This window comes from Plecotus auritus (assembly GCF_963455305.1).
Source record: "Plecotus auritus genome assembly, chromosome: 4".
In the NCBI taxonomy this organism is placed as follows: domain Eukaryota; kingdom Metazoa; phylum Chordata; class Mammalia; order Chiroptera; family Vespertilionidae; genus Plecotus; species Plecotus auritus.
In genome coordinates, this window is record NC_137775.1 from 81,890,216 (window position 1) to 81,914,596 (window position 24,381).

A 24,381-nucleotide genomic window follows, 5' to 3' on the forward strand; every position below is an offset into this window, starting at 1 on the left:
TTTGGATGGATGAGCACAATAAAAACAATTGAGTGTGACATAAAACTTGAGACTTTTGGAATATCAAGTTAAATTTGAAAATTTTAAAACCTGGACAGATAGAACTTGGAAGGGCAACACAGAGCTGAACCAGCCCTGGCCTTGGGCTGTTAGCAAAAAATTCTTAATCTGTGTGTATCTTGGCTTCCGCTGTAGCATTTACCACTCTGCACAGTAATTGTTTCCTGACCATATCATTTTACAGGCAGAGGGGGTCCTTGAGATTTTTTTTATTTCTAACACCTAGCATAGTATCTAACTGAAGTCACTCAGTGTTTGTGGAGTCAAATGGCAATTGACTGCTAAAAATCTCATTTGTGTATGTTTAAATGATCTGATTTGTATATAGTCTGTACACCTGCTTTCCTACTGCAAAGGCCCAGTGTCTGAAACACAGCTGGCACATAATAAACATTACATTGTAAGTGTAAAAAAAATAAATAAATTTGTCTACATTAAATGCTTAACTAAGTTGAATCCAAGGACATGGAGTAGTAGAAATATAGCAAGACGGCAAAAGGAGAAAGACTTTTATTTCTGGGACTTAATATGGCAAAAGTGTGGGATACTAGGATAATAAAAACCTCAAATTTTCCAAATATCAATGAAAAACAGCAAGGATCTTCTATTTGTGCCCTGAGCACAAAGCATTTTGTCGTAAGTGCTTAAATTTCTATAGCTGAAAAGATGTCACTTACTCCATCACGGTTCTTCCTTTTACAAACCTTTGGAATAATTTCTGGCGTAGAAATGGCATCAGAATCCCTGAGAAAAATCAGGGTAAATCTATCCACAAGGGAGTGAAGCTATAAACACCAGTTCTGAGTGGTTTTTGTTATTGCCTTATCTTGTTCTACTGCAGACCTTACTTGCGGTGGTCTCCGCAGGCATTTAACCCTTTTAGCTAAAACCAAGGAGAACTAGATCCCTTTCAGAACCGTACAAGGGACGGCTACGAGAGGAGGTTTTTGTGGTCCAAACGCGACCACACAACCATGCCACGCCTGGCATGGAGTGAATCAGAGTTCAGGGCATCGGGAACCTCACAGCCGCTATTGCGCAGGCTCTGCGTCCCACGCAGGCTTATTAGGAAGAAAAGGGATAAAATTGCCTAGAGACACGTGAACCAAAGGGGACCGACCCGGGCCTGGGCTCCCCACGGCTTGCGAGTCTGGAATTTACAATCACGAAAGTTCTATTGTCTCGCGATTGGCTCCGGGGCCGCATGACATCATAGCGCTTGATTCAGCCTCGGGGCTCCGATTGGCTGGCCGCGCCATTGTGACGTCACGGTCAGCCCACGTTCTGATTGTAGATACCCGGCGCCTTCCTCTTCCCATCGCCGCGGTTCTGGGCGAGCGGTGCCTCCCTCCCACGTCGTCCTCGGCTAGGGCTGGCCACGGGCGCTCCCGCCGCCTCCTCGCCGCTTCCCCGAGCTGCTGTGGCGTCTGGAGCGAAGAGGTAAGCCGACAGCTCCTGGAAACTTCGCCTGGGGCCGCCTCTCGGCCATGACACTCGCGCGAGCTTGTGGCAGGGACGAGAGGGCTGCGAACCGCCGTTAGGTCCTGAACCTGGTGCGGAGGGACAGCTGCCGGCGCGGCCCGCGCTCCGCCGGGGAGGCTTAGGCTCCCGGGTGGCCCGCGGCTGCCAGCCCGGCCGGCTCCGGGGGCCCCAGCCCGGCCCCCCAGGACGGACGGCGGGCGCGGCGAGAGCTGTGCGGGCGCCTCGGGGGGTCCCACCGTGATTCTGGCTCACCTGCTCCGCGTGGAAGCAGCAGGCGGGTAGTTTTGTACACTTAGAGGCGCCGCGGGAACACACACTGTGCCCAGCCCGGAGGCGGGATGGATGGGTTGGTGCGCTCAGATCCGCCCGCCCGGTCGGGATGAACTCGCGGGAGGGAGGTCCAGGGAGGCGCCTTCTGAAATAGAGAGCTTTCTTTGGGAAGAACAAAACCTGGGTGAGTTCGGGGAGTCTTCAAGGATCGGGGATCGCTAATCTGATCGGCACCGAACCGTGGGCATGCCCGCCTTCGCCCCGCGCTGAGCGGGCAGTGCCAGTGCAGGGGACTCTCCTGTCTTGCCTCTGCCCCCACCCCCCAGGGAGGGAAGCCTGCTAGCCCCGGACCACTTCGGTGTTTATTAAAACCAGATCATTCGGGGAGGGATGAAGCCGGTGCGAAAGCGAGGGGGCGGGGACTCGAGAGGGACCGGGCGGCCCTTTAAGGAGTTGGGGCGCTGGAGAGGCGGGAGCGGGCGGCGGAGAGGGTGGCGCGCGGCTCGGGAGTGCCTCTGGGCCGGGGGAAGCCCTTGGGTAACGTCTATTGCGAATTGTAGGTTAAGACTCACCCTCTTGCTCCCCGGACTCCCCGAGTCACCCGCCCTCCTTGGGGTGGAGGGAGTCATGCCTGGAGCAAGAGTTGTTCTTTCAAATTGTATCCTGCATCCGTTCTATGCTATTGCAATTTAAGAGTGGTGGTTTCCCCTCCTCACGGTCGTTGTTAAGCTTATCTTCCAGCTTCTTGATTGCAAATTTAAAGAATGCATTTGGCCAACTTTGGAGTGGGGGTGCGTTTGGATGAATACCGTGCATGACGTATTCAGCTGGGCTGGGGAGCCGGCGCGAGAACTGTGCGGAGCAAGCCGACTTAATTCTTTAATAGCGGGATCCGTGGCAGGAAGTGCTTTATAGGGTTGTACGGAAGAGCTGGTGTTGCTTGTTAGGCTTTGTAACTGTTCCCCTAATCGCTTGGTAGATAACCTGTTGGTTTGCACTTGTTTTTCTTGAACGTCTCAGCCAACAGCATCTGGTGCAGAATCTACAGATACGCATGCGGCCGGTTCTGTACTTCATGTCTGTGGAGGAACACTTACTTTCCATCTATGATAGGGGGGAGGTGGATCACTCTTTTGGTCAGCTTGGCACTGCCTCGGATTCTCCAGGAAAGCTCCACACTTGAAAGAGAAATGTCACTGGTGTCCCTTTGAGATTCCTACCCTCAGGTTATAACTTGTCATTGCCAGGAATTTTTCTGTAGTGTTTTCTCTTGCATTTCCTTTTCTTTTCCATTTCTAACTGAAGGCAAAAGGGAAAAACGGTTACAGATGACTAATTTTACAGAATATAGAGTAGAACTTTGCTGAGAAATTTGATTGTCAGATTTAAAAAAAAAAATACCTCATAACTTCAGACTATCCTCATCCCCAATTCAGTTTCCTTCTCTGTCTCTAAATGGGGCGTCATGTTACAGAATTGTTGATTTCTAAAGATGATACAAGTGAAAGAGCCTAACATGGGTCTGCCAAATGTTTCCTTCTCCACTTATTTTTTCTTCTTGGGGAAGGGGAAGTGAGGTTTAGGGGATGTGGCCAACAATGACATCCGAGAATCTCAAATAACTGGGAAAATATTCAAAACTAGGTTTTCATGAACACTAATTTCAGTATTGCTATGAAGTCACTTTTGGAAATGAGGTAAGTTATCTCATTCCCTGGAATGAATAGAATTTTTGTTTTTTATTAAGAGACCTTGATTTTTGGATGTTTGACATTTTCAAGGACCTTTCAGGAATTATTTTTTTCATCACCACCTGATTCGCTCTCAGCATAATTATTGGTTGCCCTCTTGCTGCTATAGATGAGCATATCAATCCTTGGGTGTCTTATTTCCCACTTGAATTATACAAGTCAAGGTAAACCTGGTAACCTTCCTTTAGGGTAACTCTGATGCCTAAGTAGATAGTAAAGAGTGTGAGTAATGGTTTTACTTCTTTCTTACTCGGCCACATTCTTCCTCACCCCTGAGAAATTTTGTAATTATTTTGAAATTGAGTTCCTCCTCTGTTGCCTGCCAACTCTTTTGTTCCTGATGGGATAATCTTTCCATTAGTTACCCATAACTAAGTCTTTATATGCATTCAGTTTCAGATAATTTTGGTGTACCTTCTTTTAAATAGTTGATTTCCTTACATAATTCTTATGCCATCTTGTTAAAAGTGTTAAACCTACCTCCTTTTAAAGAATGAGAACTAAGGCCTAGAAGTGCCAAGTGATTTTTTCCAAATTCATCTCTCTCTCTCTCTCTCTCTCTCTCTCTCTTATTATATCTACCTGCTCCTTTGCCTATCCTTGCACTCCTAGGATTTGTTCAGTGGGCTATGTGCCATTTATGTAACTCTGTAACTTACAAATCTAACCCCATGTTTAAAGGACCATCTTCAAGCCATCCAAGATTAACAATTTGTCATCATTCAGATCTGCCTAAAATCTATTCCCTTCCTTTTAGCCCATATCTTATTCATTGTTTTTATTCATTAACTTGTCAGTTACTGAATATGGTGTGTATGTGTGTGTGTGAGAGAGAGAGAGATTTCGGGAGAGGTTGTATACAAAGTTGACTTCAAAGGGCTTTCTGAATTAGCTTACACTTTAATCCTGTTATACCCATTGCTAATCTGCACCTTGGGCTGAAAGGAGGTCAGAAGCAGATTTCTGGAGGACTTGTCTAACTATACCTGATAAAGCGTTATGACAGAGCTATCCATATTAGACACATCAGTGCCTCATGCTCTTGAATTGGTTAGGGTGGTTTTTGTGCAGGAGACAGAAAACCCAACTCAGATGGGCTTAAATGAGCACCTGACCCGAAAAGTCCTAATGGCAGAACTTTTTCTTATTTCTCTGAAGTGTTCTCCAATGTTGTTATATTCATAGTCTGATTTTGCAAGATGACTGCCAACAATTAGACCTTCCTGTTACCATATTCTCATGTGGGAACTACCTTCCACTTTCAAACAAGGTCCTTGGCCTACAGGTGATTGACTTAGACCATGTTTACCTGAAGAAATTAATAACTAGAACAAGAGAAATATGATAACTTGGAATCCATCCCAGAACTGAGGAAGTGGATTTAAATACCACCTCGCCCTAGCTATTTTGGCTCAGTGGATAGAGCGTTGGCCTGCGGACTAAAGGGTCCCAAGTTTGATTCCAGCCAAGGGCACATGCCTGGGTTGCAGGCTCGATCCTCCCCAGTGGGGAGTGTGCAGGAGGCAGCCAATCAATGATTCTCTCTCATCATTGATGTTTCTTTCTCTTTATCTCTCTCTCTCCCTCTTTTAAATCAATAATATATATATATATATATATATATATATATATATATATATATATATATATATATATATATATCACCTCATCTACCTGGCTGCTATTACATCTTAAGGAAGGGCCTGTGTCGACATGGGGGAAGCGAGCCACATTGGTGGCAGTAAAGGCCTCAAAGAATGTCAGTAGTAAAGAAACGATTGGATTAAATTAAATAGAATTGACCAACATTTGAATTTAGGCTTACATTTCATAGAGGAATCTTAATTCTAGAGATAGAGGACGGGCATTCTTTGAGAAAGGGAGTTTGGAGAGTAAACAAATGTAGAATTATTGAGCAAAAGGCAAGTAGTCCAGCTGGCAGAAACTGATAGAGAGGGCAGAAATGGAAGAAAAAATTAGAAAGGCAAGTTGTTGATGATAATAATAATGGTTAACTTTTTTTGAGCTGCTATTATGTGTCAAACTCAGCATTGAGCACTTTTTACATGGATTTATCTCAATTACTAATGATTGTTACTATGAGCATTTCCACTTTACAGGTGAGGAAATATAGGTTCAGAGAAGCGTAGACACCTGCTCAAGGTCACAAAGCATTCCAGCCAGGTTGTATCTCCTAGCTTGCTGGGAGGGTCTGATAAAGCCCCACTTTGAGCCATGGCCATGAACACAGACTGGAGAGAGCTAACTGAACTAGCTTGTTGCTTGGGTAAGATCTATGTGACTTGGAGACCAATTGAATTTCAGGGCCAACGAGGGAGGGCACTCTTAAGACTGGGTGGTAGAAGAAACATGGTATCATAAAGGGAGAACAAGGAAGCTTTGTAATCAGGTGGAAATATCCTAACAGTCCAGATACATGTCCACACAAATCATTTCTTCTTCTTGAGTCTCAATTCTTCCTCTTTGCAGCCTCTCTTGGATACCTTTTTTGTTGTTTCCCTTCTGCAAGTACATGTTTCCACCACATTTCATTCATTTTCAGACAGTTTTTCACATTTTAGCATATCTGAGTAGAGATGCAGCTTATAATCAGTGGCATCTTCAAATCACTATAAGCATTTTCCACATTTTAATATTACTGTAACTAGGATGCTTCCCACCTTCTAATGAAGTATCACTAGTGAGAAAAGGCAGATCCCAGTATTGCTAATGCTCATGCAGCCAGTTGCTGGTAGATCCAAGAGTAAGAACCAAGTCTTTTGGGCTCCTTCCATCAGCTAGGTTACCTCAACTCACATAATAGGTGTTAAAATAAACGTTGCCTCATGATACAGGATTGTAATAAAGCATATGCACATTTCTTTTTTGATTGCAACTGAAGTAATGTGAGAATTTTGGAAGGCATGGTTGTTTAAGGTAGGATGCCTCACCCTTGTATAGAACCTAGCTGCCATGGTTTCTTGTTCCAACTTGCCACCAACCATAAGAAAATCAACTCTGGGCATTGGCTTCTTTTTCTTTAAAAATACAAGATTTAAACTAAGGTGATTTCCAAGGCCCTTTCAGAAGTAAAATTTTTCTTTTCCCTTTTTCCAAGAGCAAATCCTTTGTTTCTGTTTGACTAAGGATAGGGAATGAAAGTTGAGATCACTTAGGTCTTAGAAAGGTAGATGTCAGAATCACTACAGTTTTCTCTTTAAGTGATTAAACATAACCTCGGGAGATGTTTTGGCCGAGCAAAGTGAATTGTTTAGGAAGATAACCTGGCCTCATTTTGAGTTACTGTAATAGGAACTCCCATCCATCCATCCATGCCCCCAACCCCGATTTCAACCCACAAATTTTATTATTACTAAACTATTTGGTTCCTACTGGCCTCCCGCTGGCATGTTTTATCCATGGGAAAATTTTTATTTTACTTGTAAGCATTCACTTTTGACTTGTGTGCCTGGGGTTAAAATATTCGTGCATGGTGAGTGTTCAGAAAAACACAATTCCCACCCTTCCTCGTCCTCCTCCCCCGCCATTACTGTTTGAAGTACAGCTGTGTGTAATGTGTTTAATAGTCCTTATATCTTAAGTTAGACTTCCGTCGTCTTGCTAACTGGGATTTAGGAAATAGTTGTTTTCTTTTCAGATTTTTAGTGCTGGTACTGTCACCTTTTCTCATTTAGGGGAATAACCATTTCTTGAAACATAACTGTAATTTCTAACGACAATCCTTATACTGGGTTAGCACCCTGTTGTTAGCACATGCTAGTTACAGGTTCCATCTCTGTTAAGTTCTACCTTTGCCCTTTCCTTTTCCCATTGTCAACAACTTCACCCTGTCAGAAAGAATCTTTTATAAGCCGATACTTAACAGACCTCATAAAGTCATGTTGGAGAATTGGCCTTTATTTTATGAGTTATTCTCATACCCAGATTACCTACTCCCCTTTTTCTTGGTCCAGCAAACAGTACTACAAAGTAATTGTTATGAATTTTTCTTTCCCCAAAGAATAGTTCTCATGATACCAAGTTCAATAATTATTAATTTGCTTCCCTGGGGGGTTGGCAGTGTGTTGTCTGTCCCTAGGGGTAGTGTTCAGGGTACCTCTGCTTCAATCTTTGGCAGAAGAAAGGAATTACTTTAATATTTAAATTACTTAAATACTTAAATTTGACATCTCCATCTTCCCAATTTGTGAACTGATACATGCCTCTGTAAAAATTTCAGTTTACTTTTTATGAAAATTCTGAATATTTATCTCTTCTGTGGATCTGAGGTTCATTGATAAGACCATCTACTGTGCTACTTATTATTATTATTATTATTATTATTATTATTATTTAATTTAAGCTGTAGGAAGCAGATTGAAGAAAGTACCTTTCAGGTTAGCAACTACACATCTGGATAGGGTTCCAAATCTGCCACCTATGGCTCTGTTGGCTCTGGCAAGGAGTTATTCTGCCTCTTTGAGACTTCTCTGTAGAATTTGGAAGTGATTTTACCGGTGCCTACTATGGAGGGTATTCAAACCATCAGTATTACACATGAAAGTTATCTAGGGAACTGCCTTAATTTGATGATCATGGTAAAAAGATCCCTCTATTGTATAGGATGTTCACTGAAGCATTGTCCATAACAGCAAAAGATCAAAAGAGTAAATGTCCTAAAGAAGAGTAAATTACACAACAGCTGGGCAATGGAATACTTGGCAATTTATGAGAATGAGACTGATCTGTGGATATTGAATACAGCTGCTCAATACCACATACCCGGCACTTTTCTAAGGTCCTCTATGTATATTTATTTTGGCCTCACAAACCCCCTGAGGTAGATGCCCCAGTTTTGCAGATGAGGAAACTAAGGCACAGAAAGGTTAAGTGACTTGTTCAAGGCTCCACAGCCAGCAGGTAGCAGAGTCAGGATTCAAACTCAGGCAGGCTGGCTGCAGTCTGCTCTTTACCACCTTGGCATGCTGCACGCGGTTAGACCTAAACAGTAATCTTTGCATTTGCAGCTCTTGATACAGAACTAGAGGAAACAAAGCTGAGCTTCTTACTCATCATTACATTCTGGAGGTTGACAATATATTCAATATAGAACTTTTGACAGTAACTAACCGTTAGGGAAAAATAGGAAAGGTGACCTTTTTGGTTTTTTTCCTGACTCCTTTTATAGAGATTTTGCACTTAAGCCCTTTTGGTATAATCAGAAGTGCAAACACAGAAGAGCTCTATAATTATCGGTGTAAGAAATCAGTGTTCAAAGCCCAGTTGCCAATTGGCTGGACTAGCATGACTGGCCAAGGACATCTGGCATCGGTTTCTTTACCTGGCCTCACCTGGGTTTGATTTACAGAGTGGTAAAACCTGAAAGGTGTGGCCTGGGAGGGACGGGCACCCAAATCCTCTAGGGAGCCTCTGTCTCCAGACCATCTGATTTCCCTTGGGTGGAGGTGTAAATCATGTATATTTTGAAAACATCTACTAGGTCATCTGACACAGGTCCCACTAAGGGCCACTTGTTCAGACTGAAGATAGACATGTTTTCTACCACCCTCCGTTCTCTTGGGTTATTAGACTCTGTTAGAGCGTCTTTATTTTATTTCTGGATGTGGTCACAGGTCTGACAGCATTATGTTGGCTATGAGTACCATAATTCCTGAAATAAGAGAATCACAAAATGCACAGAATGGCTTATATATTAACACTAGTGGCCTGGTGCACAAAATTCGTGCACATTAAAAGGGGATTAATTAGAGGAAATAGTTTAATATTGCTATTTGCCCTTTCTCTATAATAGAAGTGTCAGAGATAAAAGAAAGTTAGTAAAATGTATATGAAAACCTTCCTCCTGTCAGAGTCTGGGGTGCACCACGAGACCCAGAGTCAAGTCCCTGCCCACCCACATGCGCCTCAAAATCGCGTGAGACCCAGACCAGGCCGGCTCACTCCCCCCATTGGGCTAGATCAGCCTTGGGCAAACTACGGCCCGCAGGCCGGATCCGGCTGTTCTATCCGGTTCTCTTGCTCTCCCCTCCGCTCCTTTACTTTGAATTTATATTAGTTCACACAAACACTCCAATCATGCTTTTGTTCCGGCCCTCCGGTCCAGTTTAAGAACCCATTGTGGCCCTCGAGTCAAAAAGTTTGCCCACCCCTGGGCTAGACCCAGACCCTGCCAGTCCCACCCTTGTCAAGCCCCACCAGGCAGGGGACATAGCCTCAGGTCCCCTGGCCTAGCACCAGGACGGGGAGCATGGCCTGAGGTCCCCCAGCCCAGACTGGGGTGGGGGGCATGCCTTGAGGCCCCCTGTCAAGCCTCACCAGGTGGGGGACACGGCCTAAGATCCCCTGTCAAGCCCTGCTGGGTGGGGGGCATGGCCTGAGGTACCTCGTCAAGCCCTGCCAGGTGTGGGGGGGGGTGCACAGCCTCAGGTCCCCTGGCCCGGCACTGGGAAGGGGGCACAGCCTCAGGTCCCCCGTCAAGCCCCACAGGCAGGGGGGTATAGCCTCAGGTCCCCCATCAAGCCCTGCTGGGTGGGGGGCACGGCCTGAGTTCCCCCAACCCAGCACTGGGGGTGCACCTTGAGGTCCCCCGTCAAGCCCCGCTGGGTGGGGAGCACGGCCTGAGGTCCCCTGTCAAGCCCCGCCAGGCAGGGGGGCGCAGCCTCAGGTCCCCTGGCCCAGTGCTGGGGCGGGGGGTGCAGCCTGAGGTCCCCCGGCCTGGTGCCGGGGTGGGAGGAGTGGCCTGAAGTCCCCTGTCGAGCCCCAACCTGGTGGGGGGCATGGCCTGAGGTCTCCCGGCCTGGTGCTGGGGCGGAGGGAGCAGCCTGAGGTCCCCTAGCCCAGCACCAGGATGGGAAGCTCACCTTGAGGTTCCCCATCAAGCCCTGCCAGGCGGGGGGGCGTGGCCTCAGGTCCCCTGGCCTGGCACCGGGGCAGGGGGCGAGGCCTGAGGTCCCCATCAAGCCCCATCAGGTGGGGGCCGTGGCCTGAGGTCCCCCGGTCTGGTGCCAAGGCGGGAGGTGAGGCCTGAGGTCCCCTGTCAAGCCCCGCCCGGTGGGGGGCACAGCCTGAGGTCCCCTGTCACGCCCCACCGGGGCTGGGGAGGGCGTAGCCTCAGGTCCCTGCTGATTACTCATTAAGGCTCCTTATGAGAACTTAGCTTCAGCTGTGGGTGCAGCCATCTTTGTGACAGAGTGATGGTCAATTAGCATATTCCCTCTTTATTAGATAGGATGGAATATGACAGGTGATAAAACAACTTCTATAGACACATCTAGGAAAGAGATGAATAAATGATTATTAGATTGTGCTTGCTTTTTAAAATGCCACAGTGTAGCCTGGCCGGCATGGCTCAGTGGTTGAGCATTGACCTATGAACCTGGAGATTGTGGTTCGATTCCGGGTCAGGCACATGCCCAGTTTGCCAGCTAGATCCCCAGTGTGGGATGTGCAGGAGGCAGCCGATCAGTGATTCTCTCTCATCGTTGATGTTTCTATCTCTCTCTCCCTCTCCCTTACTTTCTGAAATAAATAAAAAAAATTTTTGTTAAATGCCACATTGTAGCAGGCTTTTTTTTTTTTTAAACACATTTAACTCTGCCTCTCCCTCTCCTCATTCACCCCACACTCAAACAACATTTATAAAATGTAGATGTTTAGATTCAGTTTTAAAAAAGAAATGTGTTTTTATGTCACATACCTTTATTTATATTCCACAGGTTTGAATTTATGTTTCTCCACCCTCTTTTAATTTCTACCAAGGCAACAACATTGCCTTTGTATATTTTGTACGAGTGAGCCTGGAGAACATGATAATTTATTTTGAATATTCAAGTAATCACATCAGCTAAGAGATGGCAATCAGATAAGAATTACTAACTGCATATAGCAGAAAATGTTTGCTTAAAAGCCTCTTAAATGTTTCTCTCCCAGCTATTTGTAATTACATTCTAATTTAATGCTAGGAATATGATTGAAGTGGAGCTCAGCCTCTTTCAGGTCTTCAAGGGACCCGGTAGAGGCATGCTTGGGATCTTGAAGCACATGACCAGTGCTTTGGCACTGACTGTCTTCTCTACAAGTATGCTTCAACCAAGAAGGTGGTTGCCCTGTGAAACAGGTCAGAGTTTCTCCAGAGAACCCCCTGCAAGATAGTATCTCAGGACTTCCCTGTCCCCAAGAGAATGCTATAAATACTGTGCTTCATTTTCAGAGCCGCTCTTTTTTGTTTACTTGGCAAGGAATGGTGGGTTTGGAATAGGCTCAGTGACCCCAAAGGAAGATGAGTGCATTGCACAGTGGGGGAGGTGCTTTTCACTGAGCCCTGGCACAGCGCTTCATGCTTGAGTTTCTCATCTTTTTAAGAAATAGGACTGGCATATTTTATTTTATTTTTTCTTTTAATTTATTTTGTATCTTTTTTTTTTTTTTTTAATTTTTCCTCTTTTTCCAGGGCGGCGGGTGGGAGTTGCGGGGGGGGGAGCGGGAACAGGACTGGCATATTTTAAAGGGCTTTCCAGAATTTAAGATGTAGTTGAATAGTATGCAAGGTACTGTTGGAAGACCTGTTTCTTTCCTTTTTTTAAAAAAAATTTAAATTGTTTATTGTTTAAAGTGTTACATAAGTCTCCTCTTTCCCCCATTGACCACTCCCTGGCTGCCCCCACCCCGCAGCACATGCCCTCATCCCCCCTCCCCACTCCCCACCCCGCTCCTGTCTGTGTCCATTGGTTATGCTCATATGCATGCATACAAGTCCTTTGGTTGATCTCTCCCCCTTACCCCCTGCCTTCCCTCATAGGTTGGACAGTCTGTTCAGTGCTTCTAAGACTCTGGTTCTACTTTTGTTCACCAGTTTATGTTGTTCATTATATTCCACAAATGAGTGAGATCATGTGATATTTATATTTCTCTGACTGGCTTATTTCGCTTAGCATAATGCTCTCCAGGACCATCCATGCTGTTGCAAATGGTAAGAATTCTTTTTTTACAGCAGCGTAGTATTCCATTGTGTAGATATACCACAGTTTTCTAATCCACTCATCTGCTGATGGGCATTTAGGCTGTTTCCACATCTTACCTATTGTAATTGTGCTGCTATGAACATAGGGGTGCATATGTCCTTTCTGATTGGTGTTTCTAGTTTCTTGGGATATATTCCTAGAAGTGGGATTACTGGGTCAAATGGAAGTTCTATTTTTAATTTTTTGAGGAAACACCGTACTGTTTTCCACAGTGGCTGCACCAGTCTGCATTCCCACCAGCAGAGCAAGAGGGTTCCTTTTCCTCTGCATCTTTGCCAGCACTTGTCATTTGTTGATTTGTTGATGATAGCCATTCTGACAGGTTTGAGATGGCACCTCGTTGTTTTGATTTGCATCTCTTGGATAATTAGTGACTTTAAACATGTTTTCGTATGTCTCATGGCCTGTATGTCTTCTTTCGAAAAGTGTCTACTTAGGTCCTTTGCCCATTTTTTTTTTTATTGGATTGTTTATCTTCATTTTGTTAAGTTGTATGAGTTCCCTATTAATGTTGGAGATTAAACCTTTATCGAAGATAACGTTGGCAAATATGTTCTCCCATGCAGTAGGATTTCTTGATGGTTTCTTTCACTGTGCAGAAGCTTTTTATTTTGATATAGTTCCATTTGTTTATTTTCTCCTTAGTTTCCATTGCCCTAGGTACAGTGGTCGGCAAACTCATTAGTCAACAGAGCCAAATATCAACAGTACAACGATTGAAATTTCTTTTGAGAGCCAAATTTTTTAAACTTAAACTTATTCTAACGCCACTTCTTCAAAATAGACTCGTCCAGGCTGTGGTATTTTGTGGAAGAGCCACACTCAAGGGGCCAAAGAGCCGCATGTGGCTCGCGAGCCTCAGTTTGCCGACCACGGCTCTAGGAGATGTGTCAGTAAAGATATTGCTACGACATTTGTCTGATATTTTGCTGCCTATGGCTTCTTCTAGGATTTTTATGGTTTCCTGTCTTACATTTAAGTCCTTTATCCATTTTGAGTTTATTTTTGTGTATGGTGTAAGTTGGTGGTCTAGTTTCTTTTTTTTTTCCCAACACCATTTATTGAAGAGACTGTCTTAACTCCATTGTATGCTCTTGCCTCCTTTGTCAAAAATTACTAGTAATTGAGCATATGGCTTGGGTCGATCTCTGGGTTCTCTGTTCTGTTCCATTGGTCTATATGTCTGTTCTTGTGCCAGTACCAGGCAGTTTTGAGAACAGTGGCTTTTTAGTATAGCTTGATATCTAGTATTATGATGATTCCTCCAACTTTCTTCTTCTTTCTCAAGATTGCTGCAGCTATTCGGGGTCTTTTTTTTATTCCAGATAAATTTTTTGTAGAGTTTGTTCTAGATCTGTGAAATATACCGTTGGTATTTTAATGGGGATTGCATTGAACCTATAGATTGCTTTGGGTAGTATGGACATTTTAATGATTTTGATTCTTCCAATCCATAAACATGGTATATTCTTCCATTTGTTTATGTGGAAGACCGATTTCAATGGGTGACCTAGTTGGATTCAAGTATCTACCCACCCACCCATTACCCATCTCAGATATTTATTTCTAACACTTCTTTCCTCTAAACTCCAGTCTCATAACTTTCATCAGTGAGGTTCACCTGGATGCCCTGCAAATCTCTCTCTCCTCTTGGCCAACATGGTCAGGAGCACCACCATCCACCAGTTTTCCCAAGCCATCAAGCCAGCAGCAGTACTCGGGTCCTTCTCTCTCCCATTAACCACATCCTTCTCCCACTCCCTCCAACTGTACTCACCACATTTTGTCCATTCAGGCTTCTCTGTCCCTCTCTGTCACCCCCTTCCCCTTCCACTGTCTGCTCCAGAGGCACATCAGTCCCTTCCTTGATGATAGCAGTTTCTCCCTGGCACCCTTCTGTTTCCCTGTGTTCTGGTCCCTAATCTGTTGTCACAGTGGTCTTCTGACAGGTTAATGGGATCATTTCACTCCACCCTGTAAACTTCATTTACTCTCTCTTTGGGGCCATCCTTGATCCAGCTTCATTTCTTGCCACTTTCCCGCCTGCACTTTTAACTCTGAGCACACCACAGACTTTATTTCCCCAAATGTACCTTGTCTGCTCCCATCTCTATTCCACACATATTTGGATGCTTCCTCATCAGTTGCTCCCACCAAAAACAAAAACACAAAAGCAAAGCAAACTTAATGGGAAAAGTCCTGTTCTTCATAGGTCAAACACTCATACCCTAGGACCTTTGGTCCTTCTGACCAACTTAGATGTTCTCCCCCTTCCTACTTATGTAGCCTGGTTCAATACCTAACCTTCTTGTGCCTCAGTTTCATCCTTCTTAAAGTGAGAATGACTAGTACTTTTCTCTTTGCTCAGTGTCTGGCCGTTAATCTCTGTATTCTTGGTACCTATATACCATCTGGCATATAGTAGATATCTAGCAATTATTTGCATGTATATCTCTCTAAATATGTACCTTTCAAGTGTAATCCATTCAGTAATCTGTGCTAATGGCTCTGTGAAGGTGAGTGTACTTTGATAGCCTGAGAATATATAATATTTCATGAATGGGGAGTCCACCTGAGCCCGGGACTCTGGAAGGCCAGCTTCCCTGCCCAGTGTTGCAACTCTCCCCTCCAGAGTAGAGCAGCAACAGCCTTCAGGCCATACACATTGCTAGACATCCCACATGCCCGGGAGCAGAGGTGACTCATGCTTTTATTTTAAAGGCTCTTATTTGCATATTTCCTTGTAGAGCATTCAGGTAGAATATGCCAGTAGTATACCACACTGGTAGCACTTGCCCAAGCAAGGACAAGCATGAACTTTTCCATGATATTTTGGTTGGCCACAACATTAAGCCCAGTTGGAAACAGACCATATAGGTTGGACAGAGTCTACCTGCTTCATTAGACACGTGGTCACAAATACATTGATCATTCACACTCATTCACTGTTAAGAGTTTCTGTGTGCACTCTCTGCTAAGGAGCACAGATCTTGCAGTGACAATACAATTATTGGCAAAGAGATTATAATCCAGTTGAAGAGGTGAGATATGTTCTTGAGTCAACAGATAATTATTGGTACTGTGGATATGATCATGTGTGTTGTACTTAGGTTTGGCTGCAAGTGATGGAGATCTCAAAGTAATAGTGGCTCCAATAATGGGATCTTAAAACAAGGTTGAAGTTTCTATCTCCTATAAAAGGCTAGGGTGGGGATGGTAGAAGGTCCAGAGCTGGTATGACCAACCATAGGCTCCTTTTAGCTCAATGTATGACAGGTTTAGAGTGTAGTGCCATCCTCCGGGCGGCAGGTGAGAGGAAGAGACAAAGTACAGAGGGCAGGGGATTCATTCGTGTTTTCTTTTAGGTGAAGTTCCCAGAAACTGCCCCTATACAATCCTGTATGTCTCCTTGGCCAAGACTTAAACATGGAGCTGCAAAATAAGGCTGGGAAATCTCATCTTGATTCTGGGTGGTTGTGGGCAACTGAAAAGCCCTGTTACAGAATTTGGGCATCAGCCACCAGTTGTTGCTAATAGTCCCACCCACCACCCATGTGGAAGTTGGAGGACAGCTGCAAAAGCCCAGTTGCCAAGGAAGCACAGGGAGCACACCTAAATCAGATTGAGAGGTCAGGAAAGGTTGCCTGGAGAACAAGCAGGAATCTGGTGGAAAGAGGAAAGTTTAAGGAAAGGCTCTGAGGTGAAGGGGTCTGGGAGCTGGCAGGTGGAAGGAGTATGTGAGGAGCCAAAAGAAAGTCAATAAGGAAAAAAAAACAAAGGAGTAAACAGACCCTGATCAGGTGGGTTCTAGGGGTCACATTGAGGACTTTGGACATTTTCCTAAGAGCCTTTAACTGGTTTTGAGGAGGGGAGTAACTTAGAAAGATGCTTTTTAGGGGGTGGGGAGCAAGACAAGACTGGAGGCAGGGAAGATCCGTTAGGAAGGGAGAGTATTTATTAGTTGACGTGAAAGTGGTCTTGGCTAGGTAGTGACTTTCGGGATCAAAAGAAGTGATTAAAAGTCCTCTCAGTTTCAGAGAGCTTAAGACCTGGGGAAGAATTTAGCAATTTGTCAGCCTTTTCACTCAACAGATGATGAGACCAAGGCTGAGATGTGAAATGGCTTGCCCAGGCTCACACAGCTGGCTGTAGAGCAGCACCAGAAATGGTTTTCCTGCCTAAACTCTTTCCTTGTTACTGCTAAATGTGCCAGTTTGGGAGAACAGGGCATTGTGGGCATTCAGAGAAGGCAGAGAAATACTGAGGGTGAGTGGCGTTGGAGCTGGGCATTAAAAGATAAGTATGTATAATTTGGACAGGAGAGTGGGGGGGGGGGCTGCTAGATAGAGCAGGTTATATGAGAATGGATGTGGAGGAGAAGCCCAGGTGAGCTCTGAGTTCTGCAGTTGGAGTACAGAAAGCACTAGGGTGCATCAAGGAAGATAATGCTACTGAAGGGAGAGCATCCTGGATTATCTAGGTGGGCTCACTGTGATCACCAGGGTCCTGAAATGTGGAAGAGGGAGGCAGAAGAGACTAGAAAGGCAGCATGAAGAGACTTGGCCCAGTGTTGTTGACTTTGAAGATGGACAGAGGGGCCATAAACCAAGAAAAGCAGGCAGCCTCCAGAAAAGGCAAGGAAGAGGATTTTCCTGTAGAGCCTGCAAATAGGAGCGCAGCCGTGCTGAAATCTTGATTGTAGTCCAGTGAGACTTGTTTGGGAATTCTGATCTGAAAGTAAGATAAAGGTGTTGTTTTCAGCCACTGGTTTGTGGTAATTTGTTAGAGACGCCTTAGAGAATTAATGCAGTGGTCAGTATTTGTTTGCAGAGTGAATAAGAGCTGTGCTTTGAGACATCAATATGACAGGTTCATTTATGAGTTGGATTGGATAGGAGGAAGTTCTGGAGGCCAAGAAGTCCCTAGAAGACAGTTCTGGCAAAGAGGTGATGAGGATGAGACTGGAGAGGGTTGGGTGGAGGTAGAAATGGGGGCCACTGACACTGCAGCACCATCAACAGCCCCTGAAACCTCAGTAGCCCCGTGTCCAGTACAGAGCGAGAGATGGAGCATGCGTGCTTTCAGGACTGGATTCCTGGGAAGGCTGTGGGACTAGTCACAGAAATAAGGGAGTCAGAAGGCAGAGAAGGTTGTGAAGGGATTGTGCTGAATTCAGTTTTTGACTTGTTGAGTTTGAGTTCAGAAGGACCACATGTATGTAGGTGGAGAGAGATCAGATGGAAACGGGCCTTTGAGATTGGGATTGGAGATATGGGATCAGGTGTCATTGCTCATGATGTAGCTATACTCTTCAAATTTCTCCAGCAAAAAGACTCAGCAACCCTTATCAGGAATACAAGATGTCACACTCCTTAATATTAAGAAGTTTTTCCTAGTGTTTCACCTAAATTACCTTTGCTGCCATTTGAATTCTGTATACTCTTTAAAAAAAAAGAAATTTATTGTTTGATTTTTGAGAGAGAAACATTGATTTTGTTATTCCACTTATTTATGCATTCATTGATTTTTTTCTTGTATGTGCCTTGACCAGAGATCAAACCCAAAACTTTGGTGTATAGAGACAACACTCTAACCAAATGCCCTATCTGACCAGGGCAAATTCTGTATACCCTTAAAAATTATTTTAATGAATAATAATAAATAGCATATTTAAATAAACTAAATAACATAATTCTGTAACCCCATCCCTCCTTTGCATATTTTATCTTGTGTTGCAGGTCCTGTTCCCAGAAGCCTGTCTACCTCTGATTGGTCTCTGTCATCCAGCCGGCCACTCAGGGTCTTATGCCCCTCCCTCTCAGTCCTGACACTGTCAGGTCTCACCCAGTGAGTCAGAGAGGATGGAGCCCTAAACAAAACATGGCTTGTGCTGGGAAAAGGGAAATGGATGCTGTTTGCTGTAACACTTCCACATCTGTTTTTAAAATACCAATTTGCCATCAAACTATATATAGACTTGTTTTAGACATGGTTACATCCTGAAAGTTCTTGGTTTCTGAATTCCTTTGTTCTTCATAATAAATTTGGTTGTAATGATTGAAATTCTAGCCTATTTCTTGAGAAATGGGAGAGAAACCATTTCAGAGCAACTGTGTAGAATGTATTGACTTCAGAGATTTTTTTTCCCCCCTGTGGCACCACATTGCCAGTCTGTGATGTTGTTTTATCTCTCTTTAGTCACTGCCCTTCTACTGGGTGGCATTATTGAAACTTACAAGTGAAAAGATTTTTTTTTTCTATTTTAATTCTCACCTGAGGACATGCTTAGAAGGAGGGAGGAAGAGAGGGAAAAGTGGGGAGAGAGAGAGAAAAAGAGAGCTAGTGAGCTGCGAGAGAGAAACATTGTGCCTTTTGTTTATGCCCCAACTGGAGATTGAACCCCTGTCTCCTGACCCAGAATCGAACCAGCAACCTTTTGGTGCACAGGACGATGCTCAATAAACTGAGTCACTCCGGCTGGGCTTGAAAAGATTTTTTAATGAAGACTATACAGAATATACTTAAAATAATTTTAAAGCCAATAGAGATATGAGGTAGGACTAATAAAGTCATGACTTCCATAAACTACACGTGAAATTCACTTTCAGTTTCAATGAGTTGCTTATATTTCCTTCTCCTGGAAAGGAAATAAGACTGAAACAAGAGATCCCATTCATTCTAACTTGACCAGCTAAGCTTTCTGTTCTCCCTTCCCTTTGATTTGATTAAAATAAGATTCATGTGTGCAGAATTCTGGGTTGTCATTTACATCAATCAGTATCCCTGTAAGACAAAGCCCCCCAAACATCCAGAAAGCATAAACTGAGTGCCACACAATTAAGCCATGTTAGAAGGAGAGGGAGAAGGTGTTAGCCCTGTACGTCAGTGTCCATTATTATATTTCAACCCTACTGTTTGTAGAGAGAACCCTGCAGATGCCTGCTCTGTGTCTGTGACCACAAGGTGAGTGCTCTGAGCTCTGGTTTGAAAGCATTGAGTGTCTCCCTGACAGACGGGCCTGTGTAATGTACCTTTATAGTGAGTGCATGTTAAGCTTCACACAGGATTTGTTCTCACTGACACAGCTCTCTTTCAAAGGAATTAGCTTCAAAACGATGGCAGTCATGCTCGGTGAGGTAAAATGTCACTTAGTTATTTGGGAGGAGGAGGGAGTGTCATGTAATTTTATTTCTCTTGTATTCCTATTCATTCTGTCTGTCTCTTTCACTGTCACTTTTGCTGACCTGATTTTCTTCCTCTGCTTTCCAGTGTCAGGGCCACACCAGCAGCAGGCACCCCATTTAGAGGAAGGAAGGAGGTGAACCCACAGGCCCCAGCCACTGATGCTGGGTGTAGATAGTGTGGCTGGGGCTGTAGCCTGCAGGGGAAGCTGGCTTTTCGTCAGAGAAGGCTACCTTAGGAATTTTTAAGAAACTTTCTACACATTGCTAATTAGCAAAATGAGTCAAAGAAACTGGGACCTGATGAAAATTGGACAACTGAGGCGATCGATGGCAAATGGAAAGTGTGGTTTCTAAGAGGTGCTTTGTTGTGGCAAGTTGAAATCAGGAATATGAATTTTTGACTTTGATTCTGAGCTAGCGTGTTCTCTCTTTCTCTGTGTGTAAGTAAGCAAGCACTTCAGCTTTTGTGTAGGTTTGATGAGAGTGAATACATTTTCTCTGAAGTTCTACCTAATGTGAGTTAGCCACAGGAAAGTTGTGTGTCTCATTATTTATGACTTAAAATTTTAGTTTTTGGTGATTAAATGTTTCCACAAGGAGTAGCCTCATTTGGGAAGAGGGAAGTATCATGCTTTGACTAAAGGAGCTTTCAGAGTTTTTATGTTCGTACTAGAGGCCTGATGCACGAAAATTCGTGCAAGAGTAGGCCGGCCTTCCCCCAGCTGCCAGCAACAGCTTCCCTCCGGCACTTGGGAACAGGGCTGCTTCTGTCCTTTGGCTACCAGCAGGCAACTGGGATCCGGGCTGCTTCCCTCTTTCACCTGCCCGCAGGCACCTAGGACCTGGGCTGGCTTCCCTCCGGCCCCGGCTTGGTCAGGAAGGATGTCCGGAAGATGTCCGGTCTAATTAGCATATTACCCTTTTTTTATTATAGATAGTCATGCAAACACAGCTCAATCTATTTCTTCAGTGTTGAGTTTCTCATAATAACATGCTACATATAAGTTGAGTTTGTGGGGAACCTGGAAGAACTTAATTATTTCATAGAGTAAAATACTTCTTCTAAGTTTTGTTTGTTATTGTTATCTTGCTTTCAAAATGACTATATATCAACACATTTCAAGGATTTAAGTGTTTGTTTTTTAAACTCTATACTCCAAGTCAAATTTAACTCCTAAAGTTAAGTATCAAGACACTCTCTTTTTGAAGTACTAGTATGTTTGGATATTTGCCTTTAAGTTGGGAAGCTAAATTTATAATGTATTTTTAGAAGTAAAACCCTATAGAGGGGAAGAATTCTGTACATAGTCTTTTTTTAATGCAGCAGCTCTCAAACTTTTTAGTTTTATGACAAAAATTGAGAACCTCAGCTTTTGTTTATGTGGATTGGTATTTTTACTCTATTAAAAATTATGTTTACATTATTTTAAAATAAAAATTTTAAATAATAATACATCTAAAAATAATAACTAGCTCATTATATGATAACACAACCTATATGTTTATGAAAAATATATTTTCTAAAACAAAAAAAAAAAATTTGTGAAAACAGACATTGACATTTTGACCAATCTATTATGTATCTGGCTTAATGAAAGACAGTTGGATCCTCCTATCTGCTTCTGCATTCAGTCTTTTGAGATCACATACCATGTAGCCTCTGGGACACTTTACAATGATGAGAGAGATGATACTGAAAAAGGAATCTCTTAGTAGTATTAGAAAATAGTGTTGATCTTATGGAACCTCTGAAAACAGTCCAAGGACCCCCGGTTGTCAAGGCTACACTTTGAGAACCTCTGTTCTAACCAGATCCTATTTATTGTATTTTTCAATAAGGACCACCATTCTGCTTAGCTATGAAAAGATCTTTCTTCTTCTTCTTTCTTCTTTTCTTCTTCTTTCTTCTTTCTTCTATTGCCTTTTGTTTCCTTCTGCCTGAGTAAATTATTTATGCCACAGGATCTCTAAATGCCACCTTCGTACTTGAAGTTGCCACTGTATCAAGTAAGTGTATCTGCAGGGTACCCTACATAGGATGATATTTAAGAGTAAACTCATGTCTTCTAACAACACTGGTTGCTTGCCTGGATGTTCTATTGGAGGACTGTAGTGGTCTGTTTATAAAATAAAAATGCAAACCAGGAAGGAGTGAGTGAGTACCAGACTGAGGTTTCGGCGTAGCATAAACTACATTTCAGATGTTCATTTTTTTTTTTTGTTTTGTTCCATTCTCTTTGCTGGCTATCCATTCTCTTTTGGGCAGTGCTTTGCTTTAATAAAAATTTGCTGCATCCTGTCCCACTATCTGCCTTGTCCTATTTAACTCTTTAACCCTTACCATTTCACTGGAGGCCCAGTGCATGAATTCGTGCACAGGTGGGGTCCCTTGGCCTGGCTGGCAATTGAGGCTGATCGGGGCTGCGGGAGGTTGGCTGGCTGCCCCAATCAGGGCCATCGGGGCCAGCCAGCTGGGGCGAGGGGCCATGGAGGTTGGCCGGCTGTGGGAGTGCACTAACCAGCAGGGGGCAGCTCCAGCGTTGAGCGTCTGCCCTCTGGTGGTCAGTGCGTGTCATAGCGACCAGTTGATTGGTCGTTCAGTTGGTTGGTTGCTTAGGCTTTTATATATATAGATACGTTACAAAAAGGTTCCTCTGTCCTTTTTTGTATAATGTCTGATCATATAGAGCTGTGCTTTAGAGATTAGTAAATACTCCCCTTTGGTTCACTCTAGGAAATTCTGTCAAGATGTTTAGGATCTCAGGTTCTGTTATCTGAGTCAGGTACTAATACACACTGAGCTGCTGTGTTTCTAGATACTGAGATTTTTCTACGGGACATATTTTGCCCTGTCAAATATAATAGTCACTGGCCGTAGGTAGTTACTGAGCACTTGAAATGTGGTTCGCGCAACTGAGCTTTAGTTTAATTTTAATTAATTTACATTTCAATTAGCCTCATGTGCTTCCTGTCCCAGTTATTGGATACTGCAGCCCTAAGGGTGTCTGGCAGCATCTAAAAGACTCATGCCTGTCTCATTTTTGGCCTGAATTTCATGCAGGTTCATCCATTCATTTTTACAAGAGTCTATCAATTTTAGAAGTGTAGCAGGTAGGTTTCACTATCTCTAGATTTCAGCTTATCGCCAGAAATGGAACTAGAAAGGAATATTGGAGCTGGAAACGTGGAGGCTGTTGATATTGGCTGCTTTTTATGACATAGCTCTTGAGACAGTTCTAGATGAGATTCAAGGGAAAACAGGATTAAGGGAAGATATTTTAGGTTGGGGAGACTTGAATGGATTTGTTAGCAGAAAAAAAGCAGCCTAGCAGGGGTGGGGAACCTTTTTTCTGCCAAGGACCATTGGATATTTATAACATCATTCACAGGCCATACAAAATTATCAACTTAAAAATTAGCCTGCTGTATTTGGTCAAACATTTAATTAACTCACCTCTAATGCCTTGGCTGGGCCAGACCAAATGATTTCTTGGCCTTACACAGCTGGAGGGCTTGGACGTTCCCCACCCCTGCAGAGAGAGGGAATTGAAGATAAATGGGGAAACGTTCCAGAGTGGGAGGATGGGAAGCTACTCTCTGAACTAGGAGGGAAAGGTTGACTTTTTAAAAAGTGTTTGAATTGTTTTGAAGTGAAAGTCACATGATATAAAATATATTTTAAAGTGGTCACTTCAGTGACACTTAGTTCATCCACAGTGTTGTGCTTCTACTGCTTCTGTCTAATTCCAAAACATTTTCATCACACTGTGCCCATTCCCAGTTACTCTCTGTTCTCCTCTCCCCTGCAGCCTCCAGGCAATCACTAATCGTTCTGTCTATGGATTTGCCTATTCTGCATGTTTCATGTCAATAGAAGTATACAGTATGTAACTTTTGTATTTGGTTTCTTCCACTTAGTGTAATGTTTTCAAGGTTCACTGAGTTGTAGCATATAAAAGTAGCATATAAAAAGTGACTTGACATTTTAAGGAGAGGGAGTTTTAAGGCATTCATATTGGCAGCCTGAATCTCAGCAAAACTTCATCCAGCTGGATTTACCTTAGACTAAGACTCCACAGAGGTGGAGTATTTGTGACATGGTTGACCAGGAGGTCTAGTCTGAGCAGGGGAACATCCCCAGGAGCCAGAGCTGGGAGAGTAGGGCAGTAAAGGTCTGGATCTGATGCTGGTATCTCCAAGAGCAAATTGACTGCCAGTAGGGGGTTGGGGAGGAGGAGTGAGTGGGAGGGGAGGAACTTGTATTGAGAGGTGGAGGAATGTCCTATTTCAACATGAGGTAAATTGGGGTTCTCACGTTAGAGTATGCATGTGGAAACATGAGCCCACCTGAAGCCCACATGAGCCCATCGGTTCTGTTTGTAGATCAGGATCACCCATAGCTGCCCACTGCAGATGGACAGACCAGGCTTCCAAGGAGGCGAGGGAGGTGGGAGACTGTAGTCTCACGCTGCTGGGTGGGTGATGCTGTGCTGCTCTTCGGAGGGCTCCTTAGTCAGTTGGAAGTAGGGTGGTGGAAAGCAGACCTTGAGTTTCCTTTGGCTTCCTTTGATGAAAGCTGAGTCAACCATTCTG

At 43.9% G+C, this 24,381-nt stretch overlaps 1 protein-coding gene across 2 annotated transcripts in view; it reads left to right on the top strand.

Moving 5' to 3' along the window:
• Positions 1-1,152: 1,152 nt before the first annotated feature.
• Positions 1,153-24,381, top strand: part of ELOVL5 (ELOVL fatty acid elongase 5) — an 81,756-nt gene continuing 58,527 nt past the window's right edge. Inside the window, exon 1 of one of the 2 annotated variants that reach the window (XM_080666101.1) lies at positions 1,153-1,500. The gene's annotated coding sequence lies outside the window, so the exon portion shown is untranslated. Of the gene's footprint in view, positions 1,501-2,201; positions 2,350-24,381 lie in introns of those variants that run through there. The other variant, XM_080666102.1, reaches the window with a different exon arrangement.